At 37.3% G+C, this 14,571-nt stretch overlaps 2 pseudogenes; both read left to right on the top strand.

Annotated features, from left to right (window-relative positions):
* Nucleotides 1–1,161: 1,161 nt before the first annotated feature.
* On the top strand, nucleotides 1,162–1,347 carry LOC131411176 (UDP-N-acetylglucosamine transferase subunit ALG13 homolog; annotated as a pseudogene).
* A 10,975-nt stretch (nucleotides 1,348–12,322) lies between these two features.
* LOC131411210 (stathmin-like) lies at nucleotides 12,323–12,770 on the top strand (annotated as a pseudogene).
* The last annotated feature ends 1,801 nt before the right edge of the window (nucleotides 12,771–14,571 follow it).

Raw genomic sequence — 14,571 nt, 5'->3', positions numbered from 1 at the left:
ATGAAACGGACAAATTCTTAGCAACACAAAAGCTACCAACATTGATTCATAAAGAAATAGAAAATCTGAATAAATTTATAACTAGTAAAGGAAATTGAATAAGTAACCAAAAACCTCCAACAAAGAAAAGACCTGGACCAGATGGTTTCACTCCTGAATTCTACCAAACATTTAAAGAAGAATCAGCACCAATCCTTCTCAAACTCTTCCAAAAACTGAAGAGGTGAGAATCCTTCCTAACTCATTCTCTCAGGCCAGCATTGCCCTCATACCAAAGCCAAACACACGACAACAAAACTAAAGACCAATATCCCCTATGAATGTTGATGCAAGAATCCTCAACAAAATACTTGCAAACAGAATTCAACAGCATATTCAAAGGATTATACATCATGCCCAAATGGGATGGAATGCAGCAATGGTTCAACACATGAAAAATAATCAATAGTAAATGTCTCATTATCAGAAAGAAGGAAAAACATCACACGATCACCTCCACTGATGCAGAAAAATCATTTGACAAAATTCAACTCTCTTTTATGATAAAAATATTCAACACCCTAGGAATAGAAGAAAACTACATCAAGAAAACCATATATAAACAATGACAATTGGGGCCCAGTAGTTGCCTTGGGGACTAGCCCACCAATCTGGCACCTCTTATGCCCTGCTGCTGTCCTTCCCCTGCCTCAGCTTGCTGTGCTTGGGCTGAGCCTGCACATTTCCTCCTCCTCAGGTGCCCTCAGGGCCAGTGTCCTTCAGTGACATGGTGCCCCCTGAGTGCATCCTCTCCTCAAGGCTCATGGTTCTCACAGCCCAATCCATGAGGCAGAATGATGCTGTTACTTGGTTTCCCCCTAAGTTCTCAATGCCTTTTTTGAAGTCTTTGTCTCCTCTCATATTTCTTGCAAGACCAGTTCTTTCACAGCTTGATAATCAAGAGCCTTGGTTACAACCACTTGTCCTTCAAATGGTAGAGAGATTGAGGTATCTGAACCATTCACTACTGAGTCATTTACTTTGGATCTTTACAGGTACAAGAAGTTTTTGAAAGAAGACCTTCAGAAAGCTGGTCTTATTATTACCCATGAGGGTGGAGGAAGGTGTTGAGAGACTCTGGAAAAAGGAAAGCCACTTGTGGTGGTTATAACCAAAAGGTTGATGAGCAATCGTCAGCTGGAATTGGCAAAATAATTACACAAAGATGGGTATCTCTTCTAGTATACTTGTAGCACACTTCCTGAGCTATTATAATCAATGGACTTATTAACACTGAAATGTTTTCCTCCTGGCCAGCCAGAAATATTTTTCACACTTTTGTATGAAGTTGTTAGATTACAAAAATAAGACTTCAAAAACATCCCCTAAATCCAACCTTATGGAATTTGATTAAATCAAATTAAATACAAAATATATATTTGCAAAATAATATAAACTAATAAATTTCCTACATTTAAAGACTATATAGAAAATTTTATAGTGTGAACATTTGCATTTGTGTCCAAATCCTAATTGCAGTTCAGTAAACTTATTAGATTTTCCCCTAATTTTCATATTTTAGTAAAAGAAATATGTAGTGAACATTCACAGATTTTATGCTAGAATCCCAAATGGATTTGGAATCATGAAAAAATGAAAGAGATTTGAAAACTTTGATAGAGCCATAAATGTAGTTAGTTTGCTATTTCTTAGAATAAAAAAAAAGAATAACAAACTTTTTAAGAATTTTGCATTAGGGTTAGCATCTTCAACTTCACAATCCAAGGAAGCAAATTTTTTTTAAAAAGGAGAAAAAATAATGGACTGTACTTTGTTAAATAAAAAGTTCAATAATTGCCTAAAAAAGACTACTATCTAGTCACTTGATCAACTGTACCTGAAGAAACTACCTTTATCCTGACAAATAGAGTGGAGTGGATATGTTCACCTTTTCTTCTCTTAAATACAAATAGAAGTGATAAAATAATCTTGCCCAATGTCAAAGCATTACTGGTTTGAAAAGAATAAATTAAAAAAGACTTACACACACAAAAAAAAAGTAGAAGAAATGACAGCTAAGATCCTATTCAGTGGTGAAAGACTGAAGCTCTTCCTCTAAGATCACGAACAAGGGAAGCATGCACTTCTACCATTTGTATTAAAAATAGTACTGGAACTCTTATTGCAAATCGGCAAGAAAAAGAAATAAAAGACATTGGATAGAAAGAAGTAAAATTATCTCTGTCTACAGACAACATGATTTTATATGTAGAAAACCCCAGAGATTCCAAAAAAATATGTTAGAACAAATAAATGAATTCAGAAAAGTTGCAGGATACAAAATCAGCACTCAAAAATCAGTTGCCTTTCTATACAGTAATAATGAACAGTCCAAAAAGAAATTAAGAAGACAATTCCATTTACAATAGCAACAAAAAGAGTAAAATATTTAGAAATAAATACCAACAAGGCAAAAGACTTATACACTAAAAACTACAAAATGTTACTGAAAAAAATTAAAGAAAACATGAACAATGGAAAGACATCCCATGTTCATTGATTGGGATATTTAATATTGGTATGATGTTATCTTAGTCCCTTGGGGCTGCTATAACTATAGATTGGGTGGCTTATAAACAAAAGAAATTTATTTCTAATGGTTCTGGAGGCTGAGAAGTCCAAGACAAAGGCACCAGAAGATTTGGTGTCTGGTGAGAGACAACTTTCTTGTTCATAGATGATCGTCTTCTCTCTGTCCTCACGTAGCAGACGGGGGTAGAAAGCTCTCTGAAGTATCTTTTATAAGGGCACAGCAATTCCATTTCTAGGTATATACCCAAAAGAATTAAAAGCAGGGACTTGAGTAGATATTAGTCCGTGCTTGTTCATAGCAGCATTGCTCACATAAGCAAAAAGGTGGATGTGTCTCAAATGCCCATGAACAAATAAGTGGATGAACAACTTTTAGTATGTGCATACAGTGGGATGTTATTCAGCCTTAAAAAGGAAAAGAATTCTGACACATGCTACAATGTGGAAGAACCTTGAAAACTTTATGCTTCTAAATAAACCCATCACAAAAGGACAAGTACATACTGTAGGATTCTACTTAGATGAGGTACCCAGAATAGTCAAATCCATAGAGACAGAAAGTAGAAGACTGGTTACCCAGGGTGCAGGGAAGGAAGAATGGGTAGCTATTGTTTAATGAATATAAAGCTTCAGTATGGGAAAATGAAGATGTTCTGTTGTGCTGGTTGCACAAAAATATGAATGTACTTAAAACCACTGAAATATACATTTAAAATAGGTAAAATGTTAAATTTTACTTGTGTATATTTTATGACAACTTTAAAAAATGATGAGCTCACACCTGAGTAGGGTGGGCTTCTAATCTACTGTGACTGCTGTCCTTGTAAGAAGTTCTCCTTATGAGGGCACAGAATATAGCGAGAAGGACGAGTGAAAATGGAGGCAGAGATTGGGATTATGCTGTCACAAGCCTAGGAACACCTGGGACCACCAGAAGCTGGAAGAGGCAAGGAAGGACCATCCCTAGAGGCTTCAGAGGAAGCATGGCCTTACCAACACCTTGATTTCAGCCTTCTAGCCTCCAGAACTGTGAGAGAATAAACTTCTGCTGTTTTAAGCCTAAACAGTGTATTTCCACAAGAGTCAATAGATATTGTACATAAATATGTAAAGCTTCTCATCTTGCCAGCAGTGTTATGGACTGAACGTTTGTGTCCTCCCTAAATTCATATGTTGGAGCCCTAACCCACAAGGAGATGGTATTAGGAGGTGGGGCCTTTGGGAGGTTCTTAGGTTTAGACAAGGTCATGAGGGTGGAGCCCCTATAATGTGATTAGTGTCCTTATTAGAAGAGAAGGAGACGCCAGAGCGCCCCCTCTCCATGCACACGCACTGAGCAGAGGCCATGTGAGCACAGAGTGAGTAGGCAGCTGTCTACAAGCCGGGAAGAGGGCCCTCACCAAGAACCGAATCTGTTGGCACCTTGATCTTGGACTTCCCAGCCTCCAGAAGAGTGAGAAATAAATGTTTGTTGTTTAAGCTCCCCAGTTGCGGGTATCTTGTTACAGCAGCGAGAGGAGACTGAGACAGGCAGCACCCACTTTAGAAGAAGCCACACCGTGAATCAGGCCAGTTGCTGACATTGCACCTGTGCAGTTACTTCTACTTCCTCTGAGTCTGCCAAAAGTAAAAACAGAACACAAACCAAGATAAATAGTCCAGCTGCTTGCGTGTGTGCTGTGTTTAAAAGGTAAACCTGAAGTGAAGTATGAAGAAAAGTCACAGGATTGTGAGGAGTCACACCTGGACCTGTTCCTTAGAAGACTGGTGTGCAAACTCTTAGTGATTTAAACTGAGACACAAGTACCCAACTTTTCAAAATATGGAAAAATATTCCCAAACAGTCATGAAACATTGGTGATAACTAGGACCAATTTTTATGTTGGCAAATATTAGTTTATAGCTGGAAGTCTTTCATGTAGATAGTTTGGAAGCCAGTATGCTGATATTGGTCAAACAATCTCCGTGACCTCTCGCACAGTGTGGTGTACTAGAAAGAAGTATGGGTCTTGAATCCTGTTTCTAGCTGTTCATAGCTGTGTGATGTTTGGCAAGTTAATCCCTCTGAGCTTGTTTCCCTCTCTGTAGATCCTTTTCTAGATAGGGCTATATAATAATACTACTTCAAATGGTAACACAACATGTATGAGCACCCAGCTTAACACCTGGGACACAGTCGAAGCACAGTAAATACAACTCTCTCTCTCTGACTCCTCACTTCTTAAAGGTTAATTTTCTCACTTCTCAAGGGATTAATGTGGTCCTCATGGAGAGAACTCAGCAATTTCAGATTTGAGACACAAAAGTCCATCAGGGAGCCTGTCTTAGACGGTGTCTGTTGCTGGGTGATTGGTATTGGTAATGTGGCATAAGGGTTCTTCAAGGCTTTTTACAGATATCTACTTTTCCTGCTTTTTTTTTTTTCCTATTAATCTGTACCCTGCTTGGAGGAGGTGATTTTATGGTCCTGACTCTTTGTAATTCCACGTGGCAATGAATCATACTGGATGTTTTGAGTCAAGAAAATGATCACAGTAAACTCCCAATTCATTTTCCTGAGCATTCAATTACAGGGAATAAATGATCTCCCTTGAACAGAGCAGTTTTAGGTTCATAGCAAAATTGAGTGGAAGGACAGAGATTTCCCATATAGCTCCAGCGCCCCCCACACACACACACACGGCCTCCCCCACTATCAACATTCCACACCAGAGGGGTACATTTGTTACAGTCGATGATCTACATCGACACATCCTTATCAACCAAAGTTCAGAGCTGACATTCAGGTTCACTCTCAGTGTTGTACATTCTATGGGTTTTGTCAAATAAATAATGACATGTCTCCACCATGATAGTATCATACAGAACAGCTTCACTGTGCTAAAATTCCTCAGTGTTCCACCCATTCATCCCTCCCTCCTCCCCAACCCCTGATGACCAAAGATCTTTTTATTGTCTCCATAGTGTTGCCTTTTTCAAAATGTCATATAGTTGGAATCATACATATGTAGCCTTTTCAGATTGGCTTCTTTCACTTAATAATGTGCATTAAGATTCCTCCATGTCTTTTCATGACTTGATAGCTCATTTCTTTATGTTGCTGAATAACATTTCATTGTCTGGATGTACCATATGTTATTTATCCATTCACCTACTGAAGGACATCTTGGTTGCTTCCAAGTTTTGGCAGTTATGAATAAAGCCGCTATAAACATCCATGTGCTGGCATTTGTATGGACATACATTTTCAACTCATTTGGGTAAATGTCAAGAAGTGCAATTTCTAGGTTATGTGGTAAGAGAAGGTTTAGTTTTGTGAGAAACTGCCAAACTGCCTTCAAAGTGACTGTACCATTTTTGTACCCCCATCAGCAATGGCTGAGAGTTCCTGTGGCTCCACATCCTTGCCAGCATTTGGAGTTGTCAGTGTTTAGGAAGTTTGCCATTCTAATAAACGTGTAGTAAAATCTCTTTGTTGTTTTAATTTGCAATTTGCTAATGACATATATTGAACATCTTTTCATACACTTACTTGTCATTTATATATCTTCTTTGGTAAGGTATCTGTTCAGATTTGTTACCCATGTTTTGATTGTGTTTATTTTCTTATTTTTGAGTTTTAAGAGTTCTTTGTATAATTTGGATGACAGTCCTTCGTCAGATGTGTCTTTTGCAAATATTTTCTCCCAGTTTGTGATTTATTGTCCCATTTTCTTGACAGTGTTTTTCACAGATCAACAATTTTTTATTTTAATGATATCCAGTCATCAATTATTTTTATCATGGATTGTGCCTTTGGTGTTGTGTCTAAAAAGTCATCACATCCCTAAGGTCTTCTAGGTTTTTTCCTATGCTATCTTCTAGTTTTATAGTTTTGAGTTTTATGTTTAGGTCTACGATCCATTTTGAGGTATTCTTTATGAAGAGTGTAAAATCTATGTCCAAATTCAAGTTTTTTTGCATGTAGATGTCCAGTTGTTCCAGCACCATTTGTGGAACAGTCTATCTTTGCTCCATTGTATTGCCTTTGCTTCTTCATCAAAGATCAGTTGACTATATTTATGTGGGTCTATTTCTGGGCTGTGTGTTCTGTTCCATTGATCTATTTTTCTATTCTTTCACCAATACCACACTGTCTTGATTACTGTAAAATTTTAATAAATCTCGAAGTTGGGCAGTGTCAGTCCTCCAAATTTGTTCTTCTCCTTCACTATTGTGTTGGGTATTCTGGCTCTTGTGCCTCTCCATATAAACTTTAGAATTAGTTTGTCGATATCCACAAAATAACTTGCTGGGATTTTGACCAGGGTTATGTTGAATCTATAGATTAATTTGGGAAGAACTGACATCTTGACAATATTGAATCTTGGTATCCATGAACATGAATAAATCTCTCCATTTATTTAGTTCTTCTTTGATTTCTTTCATCAGAGTTTTGTAGTTTTCCTCATGTAGATTTGCACATATTTTGTTAGATTTACACCTAAGTCTTTCAATTTGGGGGTGGTAATGTAAATTGTATTGTGTTTTTCATTTCAAAATTCACTTGTTCATTACTGGTATATAAGAAAGCAATAGACTTTTATATATTAATCTTGTATTCTGCAACCTTAGTTGCATGAGTTGCAGGAGGTTTTCTTCTTCTTTTCTTTCTTTTTTTTTTCTTTTTGTCTTCTGCATTTTCTGTATAGACAATCCTATCATCTGCAAACAAAGACAGTTTTATTTTTTTCCTTCCCAATCTGTATACCTTTTATTTTCTATTGCATTAGCTATGACTTCCAGCATGATGTTGAAACAGAGTGGTGAGAGGAGACATGCTTCTTGTTCCTGATCTTCGGGGGAAAGCTTCTAGTTTCTCACCAGTAAGTATGATGTTAGCTGTAGGTTTTTTGGTTGATGTCTTTATCAAGGTGAGGAAGTTCCTCTCTATTCCTAGTTTGCTGAGAGTTTTAATCATGAACTCATGCTGGATCTCATCAAATGGTTTTTCTGCATCTTTTGATATGAGTTTTATTTAGCTGTTAATGTGGTGGATTAAATTAAATGATTTTCTAATATTGAACCAGCCTTGCATACTTGGGTAAATCTCACTTGGTTGTGGTATATAATTCTTTTTACACATTGTCTAATTAGAATTGCTAGTATTTTGCTGGCGATTTTTGCATTTATGTTTGAGAGATATAGGTCTGTAGTTGTCCTTTCTTGCAATGTCTTTGTCTGGTTTTGGTATTAGGGTAATGCTGGCCTCATGGAATGAGTTAAGAAGTATTCCCTCTGCTTCTATCTTTGGGAAGAGATTGTAAAGAATTGATATAACTTCTTTCTTAAATGTTTATTAGAATTCACCAGTGAACCCATCTGGGCCTGGTGCTTTCAGTTTTGCAAGGTAATTAATTATTGGTTCAATTTCTTTAATAGATATAGGCTTATCCAGATTGTCTATGTCTACTTGTCTAAATTTTGGTAGATTGTTTCTTTCAAGAAATTGGTCCATTTTATCAAGGTTATATAACTTATGGACATACAGTTTTTCATAGTCGTCACTTATTATCCTTTTAATATCCATGGGATCATTAATGATGTCCCTTCTTTCATTTCTGATACTAGTATTTTGTGTCTTGTCTTTTTCTTACCTTGTCTAGAGGTTTATAGATTTTATTTATTTTTTCAAAGAACAGCTTTTGGTTTTGTTGATGTTCTCTATTGATATCTTATTTTCAAATTCCTTGATTTCTGCTCTAATTTTTTTCTCTTTTCTTCTGCTTACTTTGGATTTAATTTTCTCTTCTTTTTCTAGTTTCCTAAAGTGAAATCTTAGATAATTGATTTTAGTTCTTTCCTCTTTTCTAATATATGCATTTCATGCTATAAATTTCCTTCCATGCATGGCTTTCACTTCATCTCATAAGTTTTGGTAAGTTGTTTTTTAATTTTCGTTTAGTTCAAAATATTTTAAAATTTCTCTTGAGATTTCTTCAACTCATGTTATTTAGAAGTGTGTTGTTGATCTCCAGATATTTTGAGATTTTCCACATGTCTTTCTGTTATAGATTCCTATTTTAATTCTATTGTGGTCTGAGAGCTGACATTGTATGGTTTCTATTCTTTTAAATTTGTTAAGATGTGTTTTATGGCCAGAATGTGTCTATCTTGGTGAATGTTCCATGTGAGCTTAAGAAGAATGTATATTCTTCTGTTGTTAGATAAAGTAGTCTATAGATATCCATTTTATCCAGTTGATTGATGGTGTTGCTGAGTTCAACTATGTCCTTACTGATTTTCTGCCTGATGGATCTTATGGAGGGCTGTTGATGTATTCAGCTATGATGGTGGATTCGTCTATTTCTCCTCCCATTTCTATCAGTTTTTGCCTCACATATTTTGACACTGCTATTAGGTGCATACACATTACAGATTGCTATGTCATCTTCAAGAATTGACTCCTTTGTCATTCTATAGTGCCCCTTTTATTCCTAATAACTTTTCTTGCTCTGAAGTCTGCTCTGTTTGAAATTAATGTTGCTACTCCCACTTTCTTATGATTAGTGCTAGCATGTTACATCTCTACCCCTTTCTTTTTAATCTATATGTATCTTTATATTTAAAATTGGTTTCTTGTAGACAACAAATAGTTGGGTCTTGTATTTTAATCCATTGTGACAGTCTCTATCTTTTGATCAGTGTATTTTGACCATTAATGTTTAAAGTGCTTATTGGTACGGTTGGATTAATATCTACCATATTTCTTACTGTTTTCTATTCATTGCCATTGTTATGTTTTCCTATTTTTGTCTTCCACTCTTTTTCTTCCATTTGAGGTTTTAACTGAGTATTTTTATATTATTCCATTTTCTCTCTTTTCTTAGCACATCAATTATACTTCTTTTTTTACTGTTTTTCATGGTCACTCTAAAGTTTGTAAGATACATTTACAAGTAACCCAAATCTACTTTAAAATAATACTATACCGCTTCATAGGCAGTGCAAGTACCTTATAACAATAAAGTATTTCTAATTCCTTCATCCTATTCCTTGTATCATTGCTGTAATTCATTTCACTTATAAGTAAGCTGTAATCATCAAATTTATTGTTGTTATTTTGCACAAACTATTATCTACTAGATCAGTTAAGAATAAGAAAATAAGTTTTCATTTTACCTTTACTTATTCCTTCTTTAATGCTCTTCCTTTTTTTATATATATAGACCTGAGTTTCTCACCTACATTATTTTCCTTCTTTCTGAAGAACTTTTAATCTTTCTTGCAAGGCAGGTCTACTAACAACAAATTCCCTCAATTTTTGTTTGTCTGAGAAAGTTTTTATTCTCCTTCACTTTTTTTCCTTTTTTTTTTTTTGCTGAGGAAGATTTGCCCTGAGCTCACATCTGTTGCCAATCTTCCTCTTTTTTTTTTCTATGTGAGCCACCACCACAGCACAGCCATTGACAGATGAGTGGTATAGGTCTGCACCCGGGAACCAAACCCAGGCTGCTGAAGCAGTGCGTGCTGAACTTAACCAGGCCATGGGGGCTGGCCCCTCCTTCACTTTTGAAGGATGATTTTGCTGGGTATAGAATTCTAGACTGGTAGTTTTTTGCTCTCAAAATGTTAAGTATTTTAGTCTATTCTCTTCTTGCTTGCATGCTTGCTGAGAAGTCAAATGTAATTCTTATCTTTGCTCCTCTATAGACAAGATTTTTTTCCTCTGTCTTCTTTCAAGATTTTTTCTTCATATTTGACTTTCTGCTGTTTGAATACAGCATGCTTAGGTGTAGCTTTATTTTGGCATTTATCCTCCTTGGTGTTCTCCGAGCTTTTTGGATTTATGGCTTGATATCTGACATTAATTTTAAGAAATTCACAGTCATTATTACTTCAAATATTTATTCTGTTACTTTATCTCTTTACTCTCCTCTGATATTCCTATTACATGTATATTACACCTTTTGTAGTTGTTCCATAGTTCTTGGATATTCCTCTTTTTTCTGGTCTTTTTTCTCTCACTTTTCAGTTTTGGAAGTTTCTATTGACAAATCTGTAAGCTCACTGATTCTTTCCTCAGCCATATCTAGTGTACTAATGAGCTCATCAAAGACATACTTCATTTATGTTACAGTGTTTCTGATCTCAAACATTTTTTTTTATTCTTTTTTACAATTTCCATCTCTCTGCTTACATTACCTATCTGGTTTTGCATGTGTCTGCTTTTTCTATTAGAATACTTAGCATATTAATCATAGTTATTTTAAATTGCTGATTTGATAATTCCAACATTCCTGCCATACCTGATTCTGATTCTGATACTTGCTCTGTCTCTTTATTTTTTTTATTTTTATTTTTTTGTGAGGAAGATCAGCCCTGAGCTAACATCCATGCCAATCCTCCTCTTTTGGCTAACGAAGACCAGCCCTGAGCTAACATCTATTGCCAATCCTCCTCCTTTTTTTTTTTTTCCCTTTTTCTCCCCAAAGCCCCAGTAGATAGTTGTATGTCACAGTTGCACATCCTTCTAGTTGCTGTATGTGGGACACGGCCTCAGCATGGCCAGACAAGCGGTGCATCGGTGCGTGCCTGGGATCTGAACCCCGGCCACCAGTAGTGGAGCGTGTGCACTTAACCACTAAGCCATGGGGCCGGCCCCACTCTGTCTCTTTAAACTGCATTTTTTTCTTTCCCTTTTAGTATGCCTTGAAATTTTTTGTTGAAATCTGGACATAATGTACTGGGTAAAAGGAACTGTGGTAAATAGGCCTTAGTAATGTGGTGGTGAGGTGTTGGGGGGAGAGGAAGCTATTCTATAGACCTATGATTAGGTCTCGGTCTTATAGTGAGCACGTGCCCCTGGGTTGTGAACTTCACAAGTACTTCTCAATTCCCCCCAACCTTAGGTAAGACAGGATGGCTACAGAGGGCTGAAGTTGTGTATTTTCCTCCCACCATGTCAGTTAGATACTGATAAAATCCCAATAGAATAGGTTCTGGTAAAATAGTTTCTCTAACACACTAGTGGGTTCTAGGGTGTTGAGAGTTTGGGAATATTCAAAAAGGTGCAGGGAGGAAGGGGCAGGGCCAGGGCCTGGAGTGCAGGGCATGCTCTGACAAGGGGGGGCTGCTTGTTTTTCCTGGCCTGGACCAGTGCCATGTCCATCCTGAGTCTGGTGCTACATCTACTGCTCTGCTGGACTTAGGCCATTTCACTGCCTCTTATTTTAATTTCCAGCTATTGGGAACCTGTAGTCCTATGTTTTTGGTACTAGCCTGGAGTCTACAAGTATCATGACCTTTAAAAAATCAAGAAGGTTGGGCCAGCCCCAGTGGCCTAGTGGTTGTTAAGTGTGCTCCGCTTCGGCAGCGTGGGTTTGGTTCCCGGGTGTGGATCTACACTGCTTGTCAGTGGCCATGAGGTGGCAGTGGCCCACATATAAAATAGAGGAAGATTGGCAATGGATGTTAGCTCAGGGTGAGTCTTCTTCAGCAGAAAAAAAAAATCAAGAAGGGATGTAGCATAGTTCTTGTCATAAGGCAGAAAATATTATAACCTAAAACCTAGAGGTTCATAAACCTAATTAATTTTTCCTGCTATTGGTTAAGAAGCTTAAACCCCAGGAACAATAGGAGTTCAGCATTATTGGTTAATATTAGCTTGGGCATTTTATTTTCCACCATGGTGGACATAGACAAAGCAGGGGCGTTTTCTTGCCATTGGGTTCTGTAGAATACACTGCCAGTCTCTTGTCTTCTGTTCATCATGACTTCTGATATTCAAGTGAAAGTCTGGGGAAGTGTGCCTCAGGCCAGGCTTCTGAGCTGATTTTCAGCTCTTGATCAAAGAATCCATCCCAGAATTCCCCCTCTCCCCTCCAAAGAAGAATAGTCTTTCCCTGGAGGAAATTCAGAAGAAATTAGAAGCTGCAATAGAAAGACACAAATCCTAAGAAGCTGAGGTCTTGAAGCAGCTTGTTGAGAAAGGAGAGCACAAGAAATAAATGTTTCAGAAAGCAACAGAAGAGAACAGCTTCCGTAAAATGGTGGAAGAGAAACTGACCCACAAAATGGAACCCAACAAAGAGAGCCAAGAGATACAAATGGCTTCCCAACTGGAGCTTTTGTGAGAGGACAAGCACCTTGAAGAAGTATGGAAGAACAAAGAATTCAAAGATCCTTCTGGCGAGACTGAAGCTGACAGTTTGTTCTGAGAACTGACTTTCTCCCCCTCCACTTCCTACATATCCAAAGATTGTCCTGGCCAGTGTCATTTTATTTTTGCTCTCTTGACAAATATTCTACAAGCTGTTGTAGGACTGTACAGGTAGATCCAGACTGTATGATGTTGTTTTAGGGGCTAAAGGGGATAAACTAAAAGTGTTCTACTCTTTTTCTAAAGTGTTGAAGTCTTTCTAATGTAGATATTTTTCTTGTTGCATCTTTTGTACTTCAGTATACTTGGTGTACTGGGTTAATGGCTAGTACTGTATTGGCTCTGTGAAAACATGGTTGTGAAAAGAGTAGGTAGTGGCTTCCTTCAAACTATTAGAGATAATACCTATTCACTTTTTACTTCCAATTCTGTCCTAATCTTACCAGATGCGACTGCACTTGAATGGTTAATAAAACTGCACAGAGCTGTTGAAAAAAGTTTCTCTTGAGAGCAGGTCTTGTTTAGAAGAACTAAACACTCTTTCATATTTCAAAATGCTACTTTTCCCCTCTTCCTGCAGAAAGCAAGAGGGGATTTTTTAAACCTTCACTGTGAGAACCTGGTTGAGCTCCTGGAGGTAAAACTCACAATAGTTTGGGGATCTCTCCAAGACTGGCCTTCCCTGGAGCCTCTAACTCTCAGGCTTGTCCACACTTGCAGTTCTGGTTTTCCTGCTCTGGTACTGGTTCCCAAGGAGGTTTTTGCTTGTAGGTCTCTGCTCCAGTAAGTTGTGATTCTCTGCATCCACCTGTCTGTCTCTCCAATTTTTGCGGTAGCAGTTTGCCCTTTGATCTCAATTCTCTGAGGGATCTAAGAAGAGTTGTTGATTTTTAGTTTGTTCAGCTTTTTTCTTGTTGTTAGGACAGAATGGTGACTTCCAGGCTACTTACATGCTGGAAATATAGAACAATTTAAAAGGGAAGAGTGGAAGAGAAGACAGGGAGATTAAAAAGCAAAACATTCTTTGGAAGGAAATTGAAGAGTTTCACAAATTGTCACTGAGGCATTCTAGAAGATCATGGTCATGAATGGATAGATAGAGACAGCTTCCTGTGGTTTGGATGCTTTGAAGAAAGAAGCAAGGGGATTTCCCACATCTGTGATTGCTCTGACCACTCTGCCTGAGCATGTAGGCAACTAAATTTAGAGGCATTTCAGTTTAAAACAGCCCAGAAATAAATGTCATTCAAATAAATAAAATATTCAACTATTGTATCAGTACACTATATTTGGATAAATGTTCTTATGAAATAAAGGATAGACCTTGATGGAATGTTTCTTCACTCATGGTTTGATTAAATTCATTCATTTATTCATTCAGCAAACTAAGTCCTTATGATGTGCCAGGCACTGTGCTAGAAACAAACATAATTAAGAACGTAGTCCCTGCCAGCAAGGCACTTAAGCTAGTCAGAGAGACGGGCACATACATGGAACCTTAGAAAACAATGTGGCGCACAAAATGATAGAGAAGTATGCAAGGTTATAGAGAGATAGGAAAGGAAACCCAATCCAGCCTGGAGCAGAAAAGAAGGAAGAGGAAAGAAAGAGATCAAGAAAGGCTTCCAGAACATAGTAGTGCCTGAATAGAATATTAACAAGCCTGGCTTCTTCCTCTATAAATCTCATAGACTATGAATAATGTATTTTTTTCACTCCTCTTTTAGCCAAGCCCTAAAGGTTGTGAATCCTAGAGATAAGAACTAGAAATAACTGGATAATACAACAGGCATGCATATTTCTACAAAAATGATGAGGCATCCCCAATAAGCAGGAGAGATGACATGAAGCATCAAGCA

The sequence above is a fragment of the Diceros bicornis genome, chromosome 11, assembly GCF_020826845.1.
Source record: "Diceros bicornis minor isolate mBicDic1 chromosome 11, mDicBic1.mat.cur, whole genome shotgun sequence".
Taxonomy (NCBI): domain Eukaryota; kingdom Metazoa; phylum Chordata; class Mammalia; order Perissodactyla; family Rhinocerotidae; genus Diceros; species Diceros bicornis.
Note: the sequence above shows the minus strand (reverse complement) of the source record. Positions and strands in the feature narration are given on the sequence as shown.